The sequence below is a fragment of the Rhipicephalus microplus genome, unplaced genomic scaffold (genome assembly GCF_043290135.1).
Source record: "Rhipicephalus microplus isolate Deutch F79 unplaced genomic scaffold, USDA_Rmic scaffold_940, whole genome shotgun sequence".
Lineage (NCBI taxonomy): Eukaryota > Metazoa > Arthropoda > Arachnida > Ixodida > Ixodidae > Rhipicephalus > Rhipicephalus microplus.
The window spans coordinates 12501-25318 of NW_027465492.1; the positions used below are offsets into that span (position 1 = coordinate 12501).

The 12818-nt window shown below is 60.3% G+C and overlaps 1 non-coding gene across 1 annotated transcript; it reads right to left on the bottom strand.

Annotated features, from left to right (window-relative positions):
• Positions 1-945: 945 nt before the first annotated feature.
• Positions 946-2760, bottom strand: LOC142795901 (small subunit ribosomal RNA). Its single transcript, XR_012893396.1, has one exon. It is a non-coding gene; the product is annotated as a small subunit ribosomal RNA (ribosomal RNA).
• Positions 2761-12818: the final 10058 nt, after the last annotated feature.

Below are 12818 nucleotides of genomic sequence, written 5' to 3' on the forward strand. Positions count from 1 at the left end.
CTTCCGTGCTTCCTCTTTCGGCAAGTCGTTGCGGCACCTTCCCAAAGCGCGCAGACCCGCTAATCGCGACGAGCGCGACGTGGCCGTGCCGCCTTTCCCTCGGCAGCAAGCAAAACGCCTGGCAACGTCGACGCTCCCCTAACCGCGATCTCGCACCGTGTTTCGTGTGGCGAATTCAAAAGCCGGCCGGCGCTGCTGCAACCATTACGGTCGGTACGCATACGCCGCGGAGGGCGGGACGGTCATCGGAGCGTGCGGTTCCTCCATCGAGTACTGCGCACCTCGGCCGTCGCATCGCCGTGCCATGACCGGCCGCGCGTCAACGCGAACCGGTGCCAGCGAGATCCCTCGCCTGCAAGAACCGACCGGCAGCCTCCGTCACCCGAGGACGCGGAGGCGCTTGCCGCGGACGGCGGGACGGTATGCACTGGTGCACAGCGGACCCGTCACATCGCCAGTTCCTTGACCGACCGCCGACGCTTGTGCCGTTCCTCTCGTACTTGGCAGTCGCCGCGCGATTGTCGGGTCTCGTTCTTGCACGCTCGAACGGTCGGGAGGGCACTCGGCTGGCGTTTCGGGAACGCGCAGCCTCGCCTTCTACCGACGTAACCACGACTCGCCGTTCGCGCTCCGCCGCTCCTGTTTACAGTACTAGGCGGTCCCGCAGCGGTCGGGTCGCGCATTTCGAGCGCTTCGAGCCACGGTGCAGTGGCGGGTCGAAAGCCGACCTATGAGTGCGTTGCGCCGTTTGTACCCGCGTCCGCCACCTGGCCGACCGTCCAAGGTCGCGGTGTTGGCGTCCGCTGGGCGCAACAATTTGTCACGGGGTGCCGCTCCACATTCAGGCAGCCCCGTGGGGAAAAGCCGACCCCGCGTCCAAACGGGGTCAGCGGCAGAAAGTGTCGGGCGCAGACGCAGCTGAGGCGCTCACCCTTCACAATCCGTTAATGATCCTTCCGCAGGTTCACCTACGGAAACCTTGTTACGACTTTTACTTCCTCTAAATGATCAAGTTTGGTCATCTTTCCAACAGACCGGCGCAACCGAAAGGCCGCGCCGGACATCGGTCCGAAGACCTCACTAAATCATTCAATCGGTAGTAGCGACGGGCGGTGTGTACAAAGGGCAGGGACGTAATCAACGCGAGCTTATGACTCGCGCTTACTGGGAATTCCTCGTTCAAGGGGAACAATTGCAAGCCCCTATCCCAATCACGAAAGAAGTTCCACGGGTTACCCAGTCTTTTCAGACAGGGATAAAGACACGCTGCTTCCTTCAGTGTAGCGCGCGTGCGGCCCCGGACATCTAAGGGCATCACAGACCTGTTATTGCTCTGTTTCGTGCGGCTAGGAGCCGCTTGTCCCTCTAAGAAGGTTGTAAGGTGCTGGGAACCCCGCACCTATTTAATAGGCTAGAGTCTCGTTCGTTATCGGAATTAACCAGACAAATCGCTCCACCAACTAAGAACGGCCATGCACCACCATCCACCGAATCAAGAAAGAGCTCTCAATCTGTCAATCCTCCCAGTGTCCGGGCCGGGTAAGTTTTCCCGTGTTGAGTCAAATTAAGCCGCAGGCTCCACTCCTGGTGGTGCCCTTCCGTCAATTCCTTTAAGTTTCAGCTTTGCAACCATACTTCCCCCGGAACCCAAATACTTTGGTTTCCCGGAAGCTGCCCGCCGAGTCATTTGAGTAACTCAGGCGGATCGCTGGTTGGCATCGTTTATGGTCAGAACTAGGGCGGTATCTGATCGCCTTCGAACCTCTGACTTTCGTTCTTGATCAATGAAAACATTCTTGGCAAATGCTTTCGCAGTAGTTCGTCTTGCGACGGTCCAAGAATTTCACCTCTAGCGCCGCAATACGAATGCCCCCGTCCGTCCCTCTTAATCATTACCTCGTATTCCAAAAACCAACAGAACAGAAACGAGGTCTTGTTCTATTATTCCATGCAAGTTTATTCAGGCGACTCGCCTGCGTTGAGCACTCTAATTTTTTCAAAGTAAAAGCACCGGCCATCTCGAGGCACACAATGAAGTGCACCAAGAAAGAACCGGCATGATGTTCAGTCCGAGCCGTCGCATCGGGTAGATGCACTACTCGTCTGGAACTGAGATCCAACTACGAGCTTTTTAACCGCAGCAGCTTTAGTATACGCTATTGGAGCTGGAATTACCGCGGCTGCTGGCACCAGACTTGCCCTCCAATTGATCCTCGTTAAAGGATTTAGAGTGTACTCATTTCAATTACGGGGCCTCAAAAGAGTCCCGTATTGTTATTTTTCGTCACTACCTCCCCGTGCCGGGAGTGGGTAATTTGCGCGCCTGCTGCCTTCCTTGGATGTGGTAGCCGTTTCTCAGGCTCCCTCTCCGGAATCGAACCCTGATTCTCCGTTACCCGTAACAACCATGGTAAGCAAGTAACCTACCATCGAAAGTTGATAAGGCAGACACTTGAAAGAAACGTCGCCGGCTCGTGGCCATGCGATCAGCACAAAGTTATCCAGAGTCACCACACAATACGGGCCGAAACCCGATCGATCTTGGTCTAATAAAAGCACCCGTTACCCAAAGGGCTCCAGGCTCACTGCATGTATTAGCTCTAGAATTGCCACAGTTATCCAAGTAGGAAGAAACGATCTAAGGAACCATAACTGATTTAATGAGCCATTCGCGGTTTCGCCTTATTTCGGCATGTACTTAGACATGCATGGCTTAATCTTTGAGACAAGCATATGATTACTGGCAGGATCAACCAGGTAATCGTTCGACTGCGCGTCCGTCCTCGCCCTCGGCGGGCCGGACGCAGTCTGTGTGCGGCGGAGGCCACCTTCAGGCGCCCCAACACGCTTATTTTGCACTCCGAGATGACGGCGTTCGAGCTCGCTACGGCACAACCTTCCCGAAAGACGAGTGGGAGCCGTGCGGCAAGAAGCACGTTCATGCTCGCTCTTTTTCGTTGCATCGACTCGGTCGCGCCGTGCGGGTTGCCCAAGCCCGCTGCACTGTCGGTGGACCGGCCGGAACTAGCAACGGAGCCGAGACTGCAAAGCCGCCAGACGACGGGTCACGCCCGCGTCTTCGGCGCTTTCGCATCTGAATCGCCCGAGGACGACACGGAACACACCTCGATATCGTGGTAAAACGGCACCGTCCGACAACCAGCCCCTAACGCATCAAGCGGATGAGGCTGCAGACGACTGCCGTGGATTCCCCTGGAGCAGACCCGAGGACACGCTTGACGAGGCCGAAGCCCGCCGCATATCAGACACCCGGTCGCTTTCGCGTACGCCGCTCACGAGAACCCCCACATAATAGCAGCGATAAGTACCCAGACCTCCTTGGGCCCTAATACGAGCGTACTCGAGAAAATTTCACCGCGGGTGTGCCCCGAAACGTGTGGCATGTTGAGCGTGCCACAAGTCTACGTCGCTCTCAAACCCGCCGAGGTCGTAGAATTTGCGACCCTACTCACGAAATTCCCACCGAGGATACGGCCGCAAACGTACCGCACCTTGGGTAGGCCACGAGTTTGTGCAACACTACGCTGACGGCACAGCACCGAGGTCGTGCGCGCACGCACGGGAAAATTCCGCCGCGGTTTCTGCCGAAAACGTGAGGCACCACGACTCTCCGCAAGTTCGCGTCGACTGCGAAAGACCGAAGTCGTGAACGACGTGTCCGCTACTCGCCGCCGACACGCTGGACACCAAACGTACAACGACTCGACGGCGTCGTAGAGGCCCACGACGCGGTTTTCCTTAACGACGTCTCGGCGTGGCACCGACAGGTTAGAACGGCCGACCAACGTTCCCTGTCCGCCGTTCGGCTCAGTCGAAGGGCTCGGCGACTTCGGCAACGCTGCGAAGCCGCACGGTGACGCACGCCATGTCCCCATTTTTTTTTTTCTTTCTGCGTCTGCCGGGGTGCCCCTATAATAGCAGCGATAAGCACCCAGACCGCCGTGGGTCGCTCGCCCCGGCTGACGTGGTTTTTCGTACTCCTGCGGCGGTCGCCGTCAAGCACGTCCAAATACGCTACTTTCGTGGGCGCATTCACGCTCTTTCGCTTCGCCGGAGTGCCAGCACTCACTCTGCCAAAAACGGCGAACATCCGAGCGGCGGTTCCCACTTTTGCGTCGGCGTCGCAAACCCCGCCCCGGCAGACGAGGTTTGCCGTACTCGTGCGACGGTGGCCGGCGGGCACGTCGAAAGACGCCGATATCGTGCGCGAATTGGCGCACCTTGGCTTCACCGGAGTGCCGCCACTGACTCCTCCAAAAACGGCGAAGATCCGAGCGGCGCTTCCCACTTTCGCATCGGCGTCCCGAACTCCGCCCCGGCTGACGCGGTTTACCGTACTCGTGCGACGGTCGCCGGCGAGCACGTGGAAAGACGCCGATATCGTGCCCGAATCGGCTCCGTTCGGCTTCGCCGGAGTGCCAGCACTGGCTCGGCGAAAGACGACGAACATCCGAGCGACGGTTCTCACTATTGCGTACGCGTCGCAAACCCCGCCCCGGCAGACGCACTTTGCCGTACTCGTGCGACGGTCGCCGGCGAGCACGTAGAAAGACGCCGATATCGTGCCGGAATCGGCCCCGTTTGGCTTCGCCGGAGTGCCAGCACTCACTCGGCCACAAACGGCGAACATCCGAGCGGCGGTTCCCACTTAGCCGTCGGCGTCCCGAACTCCGCCCCGGCAGACGCGGTTGCCGAGCTCGTGCGACTAGCGACCGCGAAGCCGTCTCGCGACGCCGCTTTCGTGCGCGGCTCCCACTGCGACCTGGGTCACCCGAGGTCGACGAGCAAAAAAGAATGTCGAAAAAAATTTTTTTTTTTTTTTGCGTCTGCCGGGGTGCCCCTATAATAGCAGCGATAAGCACCCAGACCGCCATGGGTCGCTCGCCCCGGCTGACGTGGTTTTTCGTTTTCCTGCGGTGGTCGTCGTCAAGCACGTCCAAACACGCCACTTTCGTGGGCGCATTCGCGCTCTTTCGCTTCGCCGGAGTGCCAGCACTCACTCTGCCAAAAACGGCGAACATCCGAGCGGCGGTTCCCACTTTTGCGTCGGCGTCGCAAACCCCGCCCCGGCAGACGAGGTTTGCCGTACTCGTGCGACGGTGGCCGGCGGGCACGTCGAAAGACGCCGATATCGTGCGCGAATTGGCGCACCTTGGCTTCACCGGAGTGCCGCCACTGACTCCTCCAAAAACGGCGAAGATCCGAGCGGCGCTTCCCACTTTCGCATCGGCGTCCCGAACTCCGCCCCGGCTGACGCGGTTTACCGTACTCGTGCGACGGTCGCCGGCGAGCACGTGGAAAGACGCCGATATCGTGCCCGAATCGGCTCCGTTCGGCTTCGCCGGATTGCCAGCACTGGCTCGGCGAAAGACGACGAACATCCGAGCGACGGTTCTCACTATTGCGTACGCGTCGCAAACCCCGCCCCGGCAGACGCACTTTGCCGTACTCGTGCGACGGTCGCCGGCGAGCACGTAGAAAGACGCCGATATCGTGCCGGAATCGGCCCCGTTTGGCTTCGCCGGAGTGCCAGCACTCACTCGGCCACAAACGGCGAACATCCGAGCGGCGGTTCCCACTTAGCCGTCGGCGTCCCGAACTCCGCCCCGGCAGACGCGGTTGCCGAGCTCGTGCGACTAGCGACCGCGAAGCCGTCTCGCGACGCCGCTTTCGTGCGCGGCTCCCACTGCGACCTGGGTCACCCGAGGTCGACGAGCAAAAAAGAATGTCGAAAAAAATTTTTTTTTTTTTTTTGCGTCTGCCGGGGTGCCCCTATAATAGCAGCGATAAGCACCCAGACCGCCATGGGTCGCTCGCCCCGGCTGACGTGGTTTTTCGTTTTCCTGCGGTGGTCGTCGTCAAGCACGTCCAAACACGCCACTTTCGTGGGCGCATTCGCGCTCTTTCGCTTCGCCGGAGTGCCAGCACTCACTCTGCCAAAAACGGCGAACATCCTAGTGGCGGTTCCCACTTTTGCGTCGGCGTCGCCAACCCCGCCCCGGCATACGCGGTTTGCCGTACTCGTGCGGCGGTGGCCGGCGGGCACGTCGAAAGACACCGATATCGTGCGCGAGTCGATGCTTCTTGGTCTCGCAGGAGGGCCGCCACTCACTCCTGCAAAAACGGCGAAGATCCGAGCGGCGCTTCCCACTTTTTCGTCGGCGTCGCAAACCTCGCCCCGGCAGACGCGCTTTGCCGTACTCGTGCGACGGTCGCCGGCGAGCACGTCGAAATACGCCGATATCGTGCCCGAATCGGCCCCGTTTCGCTTCGCCGGAGTGCCAGCACTCGCTCGGCCAAAGACGACGAACATCCGAGCGACGGTTCCCACTATTGCGTACGCGTCGCGAACCCCGCCCCGGCAGACGCGGTTTGCCGTACTCGTGCGGCGGTGGCCGGCGGGCACGTCGAAAGACGCCGATATCGTGCACGAATTGGCGCTCCTTGGCTTCACCGGAGTGCCAGCACTCACTCGGCCAAAAACGGCGAACATCCGAGCAGCGGTACCCACTTAGCCGTCGGCATCCCGAACTCCGCGCCGGCTGACGCGGTTGCCGAGCTCGTGCGACTAGCGACCGCGAACGCGTCTCGCGACGCCGCTTTCGTGCGCGGCTCCCATTGCGACCTGGGTTACCCGAGCTCGACCAGCAAAAAAGAAGGTCGAAAATTTTTTTTTTTTTTCTGCGTCTGCCGGGGTGCCCCTATAATAGCAGCGATAAGCACCCAGACCGCCGTGTGTCGCTCGCCCCGGCTGACGTGGTTTTTCGTACTCCTGCAGCGGTCGCCGTCACGCACGTCCAAATACGCCACTTTCGTGGGCGCATTCGCGCTCTTTCGCGTCGCCGGAGTGCCAGCACTCACTCTGCCAAAAACGGCCAACATCCGAGCGGCGGTTCCCACTTTTGCGTCGGCGTCGTAAACCCCGCCCCGGCAGACGCGGTTTGCCCTACTCGTGCGACGGTCGCCGGCGAGCGCGTCGAAAGACGCCGATATCGTGCGCTAATTGGCGCTCCTTGGCTTCTCCGGAGTGCCGCCACTCACTCCTCCAAAAACGGCGAAGATCCGAGCGGCGTTCTCCACTTTCGCATCGGCGTCCCGAACTCCGCCCGGGCTGACGCGGTTTACCGTACTCGTGCGACGGTCGCCGGCGGGCACGTCGAAAGACGCCGATATCGTGCCGTAATCGGCCCCGTTTGGCTTCGCCCGTGTGCCAGCACTCACTCGGCCAAAAACGGCGAACATCCGAGCAGCGTTTCCCACTTTCGCATCGGCGTCCCGAAGCCCGCCCCGGCAGACGCGGTTTGCCCTACTCGAGCGACGGTCGCCGGCGATCACGTCGAAAGGCGCCGAATTCGTGCACGAATCGATGCTTCTTGGTCTCGCAGGAGGGCCGCCACTCACTCCTGCAAAAACGGCGAAGATCCGAGTTGCGCTTCCCACTTTTTCGTCGGCGTCCCGAACTACGCCCCGGCTGACGCGGTTTACCGTACTCGTGCGACGGTCGCCGGCGGGCACTTCAAAATACGCCGATTTCGTGGGCGCATTCACGCTGTTTCGCTTCCCCGGAGTGCCAACACTCACTCTGCCGAAAGCGGCGATCATCCGAGCGGCGGTTCCCACTTTTGCGTCGGCTTCGCAAACGGCGCCCCGGCAGACGCGCTCGTGCGACGTACTCGTGCGACGGTCGCCGGCGAGCACGTCGAAAGACGCCGATATCGTGCTCGAATCGACCCCGTTTCGCTTCGCCGGAGTGCTGCCAGTCACGGCGCAGAAAACGGCGAACAAGTGTTTTTTTTTTTTTTTTTCCTAGAATTTGTGTTATAGAAGGCACATTTGATATCGGACGATAATTTTCAACTTTATCACGCGCACCGATTTTCGTGTAGAGGTTTGCAAGTTTATGGGAATTTCTCCACTTGGAATAATGCGATTTAGTAGTACTACGAGAACTTCATGGATGTACTCAAGGGTACGGGGCAAGTCAGTTACGTCAACACCTGCAGATTTTTTACACTTCAAACTGAAAATTGTTGGTTGTGAGTCCTCGTGTGATATTAAAGGCCGATTCGCTAACACATAGAACAAAGAAAGAAAGGAAGAAAAAACGCCCGCGCTCGCTCAAGAAACCTGGGTTCGCAACAAGTGGCAACAACAAGCAACCGAGCGAGTGCGCCAAAACCCGTGGCGGCCGAACAAACGCGAAGTCCCAACCGCGTCAGCCGGGGCGGCACGGGACAGGAAAAATCACTTCAGCCGGGGCGGCGGGGCACCGAATAAACCTCGTCACCTCGTCGCAGGATAAAAGAGGAAACAAAAAGTCTAAACAGCGTCTGCTGGAGCGAATGCGTAATAAAACAACAACAACAACAAAAAAAAAAACACCCGCGCTCAAGAAGTCTGCAATCACCACAAAAGGCGACTGTGACCGAGCAGCGTCAGCCGGGGCCGTGCGGAAACGGAAAAACCGCGACTACCGGGGCGTCGAGGCACCGAAAAATCCACTTCAGCCGCGGCGAAAAAAAAAAACAAAAAGAAAGACGGAGGGGGGGGGGGGAACCACGTCTGCCGGGGCGAAGGAAAAAAAAAAACGCGTCTGCCGGGGCGAGCCCGGGTGCGGCACCACCGGGAAAACTGTGGCAAACAGACATGGCGATCGAGTGAGTGGGCCGCCAGCCAGGCTCAGCCAAAAAGTGCAAAGTCCGAACTGCGTCAGCCGGGGCGGCAAAAACCACGTCAGCCGGGGCGGCGCAAAAAACCGCGTCTGCCGGGGCGGCACGAAACCGCGTCAGCCGGGGCGGCGCGAAAACTGCGTCAGCCGGGGCGAAAGAAAAAAAAAAAAAAACGCGTCTGCCGGGGCGAGCCCGGGTGCGGCACCACCGGGAAAACTGTGGCAAACAGACATGGCGATCGAGTGAGTGGGCCGCCAGCCAGGCACAGCCGAAAAGTGCAAAGTCCGAACCGTGTCAGCCGGGGCGGCAAAAAACCGCGTCAGCCGGGGCGGCGCAAAAAACCGCGTCTGCCGGGGCGGCACGAAACCGCGTCAGCCGGGGCGGCGCGAAAACTGCGTCAGCCGGGGCGAGCCCGGGTGCGGCACCACCGGGAAAACTGTGGCAAACAGACATGGCGATCGAGTGAGTGGGCCGCCAGCCAGGCTCAGCCAAAAAGTGCCAAGTCCGAACTGCGTCAGCCGGGGCGGCAAAAAACCGCGTCAGCCGGGGCGGCGCAAAAAACCGCGTCTGCCGGGGCGGCGCGAAAACCGCGTCTGCCGGGGCGGCGCGAAAACTGCGTCAGCCGGGGCGAAAGAAAAAAAAAACGCGTCTGCCGGGGCGAGCCCGGGTGCGGCACCACCGGGAAAACTGTGGCAAACAGACATGGCGATCGAGTGAGTGGGCCGCCAGCAAGGCTCAGCCAAAAAGTGCTAAGTCCGAACTGCGTCAGCTGGGGCGGCAAAAAACCGCGTCTGCCGGGGCGGCACGAAACCGCGTCAGCCGGGGCGGCGCGAAAACCGCGTCTGCCGGGGCGGCACGAAACCGCGTCAGCCGGGGCGGCGCGAAAACTGCGTCAGCCGGGGCGAGCCCGGGTGCGGCACCACCGGGAAAACTGTGGCAAACAGACATGGCGATCGAGTGAGTGGGCCGCCAGCCAGGCACAGCCGAAAAGTGCTAAGTCCGAACTGCGTCAGCCGGGGCGGCAAAAACCGCGTCAGCCGGGGCGGCGCGAAAACCGCGTCTGCCGGGGCGGCACGAAACCGCGTCAGCCGGGGCGGCGCGAAAACTGCGTCAGCCGGGGCGAGCCCGGGTGCGGCACCACCGGGAAAACTGTGGCTAACAGACATGGCGATCGAGTGAGTGGGCCACCAGCCAGGCTCAGCCAAAAAGTGCTAAGTCCGAACTGCGTCAGCCGGGGCGGCAAAAACCGCGTCAGCCGGGGCGGCGCAAAAAACCGCGTCTGCCGGGGCGGCACGAAACCGCGTCAGCCGGGGCGGCGCGAAAACTGCGTCAGCCGGGGCGAAAGAAAAAAAAAAAACGCGTCTGCCGGGGCGAGCCCGGGTGCGGCACCACCGGGAAAACTGTGGCAAACAGACATGGCGATCGAGTGAGTGGGCCGCCAGCCAGGCACAGCCGAAAAGTGCCAAGTCCGAACTGCGTCAGCCGGGGCGGCAAAAAACCGCGTCAGCCGGGGCGGCGCAAAAAACCGCGTCTGCCGGGGCGGCACGAAACCGCGTCAGCCGGGGCGGCGCGAAAACTGCGTCAGCCGGGGCGAGCCCGGGTGCGGCACCACCGGGAAAACTGTGGCAAACAGACATGGCGATCGAGTGAGTGGGCCGCCAGCCAGGCTCAGCCAAAAAGTGCCAAGTCCGAACTGCGTCAGCCGGGGCGGCGCAAAAAACCGCGTCTGCCGGGGCGGCGCGAAAACCGCGTCTGCCGGGGCGGCGCGAAAACTGCGTCAGCCGGGGCGAAAGAAAAAAAAAACGCGTCTGCCGGGGCGAGCCCGGGTGCGGCACCACCGGGAAAACTGTGGCAAACAGACATGGCGATCGAGTGAGTGGGCCGCCAGCAAGGCTCAGCCAAAAAGTGCCAAGTCCGAACTGCGTCAGCCGGGGCGGCAAAAAACCGCGTCTGCCGGGGCGGCACGAAACCGCGTCAGCCGGGGCGGCGCGAAAACCGCGTCTGCCGGGGCGGCACGAAACCGCGTCAGCCGGGGCGAGCCCGGGTGCGGCACCACCGGGAAAACTGTGGCAAACAGACATGGCGATCGAGTGAGTGGGCCGCCAGCCAGGCACAGCCGAAAAGTGCTAAGTCCGAACTGCGTCAGCCGGGGCGGCAAAAACCGCGTCAGCCGGGGCGGCGCAAAAACCGCGTCTGCCGGGGCGAATGCAAAAAAAACAAAGAAAAAAGCCCGCGCTTAATCAAAAGAAAACAAAGAAAAAAGCTTGCGCTTAATCAAAAGAAAACAAACAAAAAAAGTTCGCGCTTAAGCCTGGCGGTGGAACCACCGGGGCAAACAGACCTGGCGATCGAGTGAGTGGGCCGCCAGCCGGGGTGAGCCAAAAAGTGCAAAGTCGGAACCGCGTCAGCCGGGGCGGCGCGAAAACCGCGTCAGCCGGGGCGGCGCAAAAACTGCGTCAGCCGGGGCGGCACGGAAAAACGAAAACCGCGTCAGCCGGGGCGGCCACGGAAAAACGAAAACCACGTCAGCCGGGGCGACATCAAAATGAGGAAAAAAAAAAAACTGCCTTAGGACACCTGCGTACACTTTCATGCGTTTGGGCATATCTCTCTGTAACACGCGCGCCCCTCGTTACGCGCGGCACTCTGTTTTCTCCGACACCCATATTTCGGCGGCATGTGGCACGCGCGCCCGTCCCTACGCACGGCACACCGCAGTGCTTTCTCGATATTTTTCTTTTCCTCCAACACCGTCATCTATAGGCTTTTAGTGACCTGTTGCTCGTGGCAAAAGTTCGCTAGCTCTGACACCTCTTGCATGCGCACCGTTTTTGCGCACGGTGCTATGCCGCAAAGCACGGCAGTCGCATGCGTTTCTCTCAGGCACCTCTTTTTTGACACAACGCTGTGGTGCTTAGAAACACACCCGCCGCTTTTGCGCACAGAACTCCACCGTACAGCACGGTAGTCACGTTTGTTCCACACGAACAGCAGTGTGCATCGTGCTACGACACTTTGAAAGCTTTTTCTTCCGAGTCTCGACCGCGCTGTTCCTTTCGTACTTGGCGCGGTTTTGGGACCAGCTTTGTTTTAAACCCCTACTGCGCGCCGTTCCTTTCGTACTTGGCGCGGTTCAGGGTTTGTTTCGAGCCCTTAGCCGCGCTGTTCCCTCCGTACTTGGCGCGGTTTAGGGTCGAGCTTTGTCTCGAGCCCTCTCCGCGCCGTTCCTTCCGTACTTGGCGCGGTTTAGGGTTTGTTTCGAGCCCTTAGCCGCGCTGTTCCCTCCGTACTTGGCGCGGTTTAGGGTTTGTTTCGAGCCCTTAGCCGCGCTGTTCCCTCCGTACTTGGCGCGGTTTAGGGTCGAGCTTTGTCTCGAGCCCTCTCCGCGCCGTTCCTTCCGTACTTGGCGCGGTTTAGGGCCGAGCTTTGTCTCGAGCCCCTACCGCGCGGTTCCTTTCGTACTTTGCGCGGTTTAGGGTCGAGCCTTGTTTTGAGTACTGACCGCGCAGTTAGCGCGGTTCAGAATCGAACCTTGTTTCGAGCTCTTACCGTGCAGTTCCTTTCGTACTTGGCACGGTTTAGGGTCGAGCCTTGTTTCGAGTCCCGACCGCGCGGTTGCTTTCGTACTTGGCGCGGTTCAGGATCGAGCTTTGCTTCGAGCCCCTTAGTTGCGCTGTTCCTTTCGTACTTGGCGCGGTTCAAGGTAGAGCTCTATTTCGAACCCTTAGCCGCGCTGTTCCTTCCGTACTTGGCGCGGTTTAGGGTCGAGCTTCGTGTCGAGCCCTCTCCGCGCCGTTCCTTCCGTACTTGGCGCGGTTCAGGGCCGAGCTTTGTTTCGAGCCCCTACCGCGCGGTTCCTTTCGTACTTGGCGCGGTTTAGGGTCGAGCCCTACTCGACCACGTGGTTCCTTTCGTACTTCACGTGGCACCAGGTCAAACACACCTCGACTTTTGACCGCGCGGTTCCTTTCGTACTTCACGCGGCTCAAGCCTTTTTCGGGTCCCGACCACGCGGTTCCTTTCGTACTTCACGCGGCTTTGGGTCCCGTATGGTGGTTCCTCCATTTTCGGGCGAACCCGAGCGAACGGGCCATCTGGCCATGCGGTTTTGCACTCGTACAGTCTTTG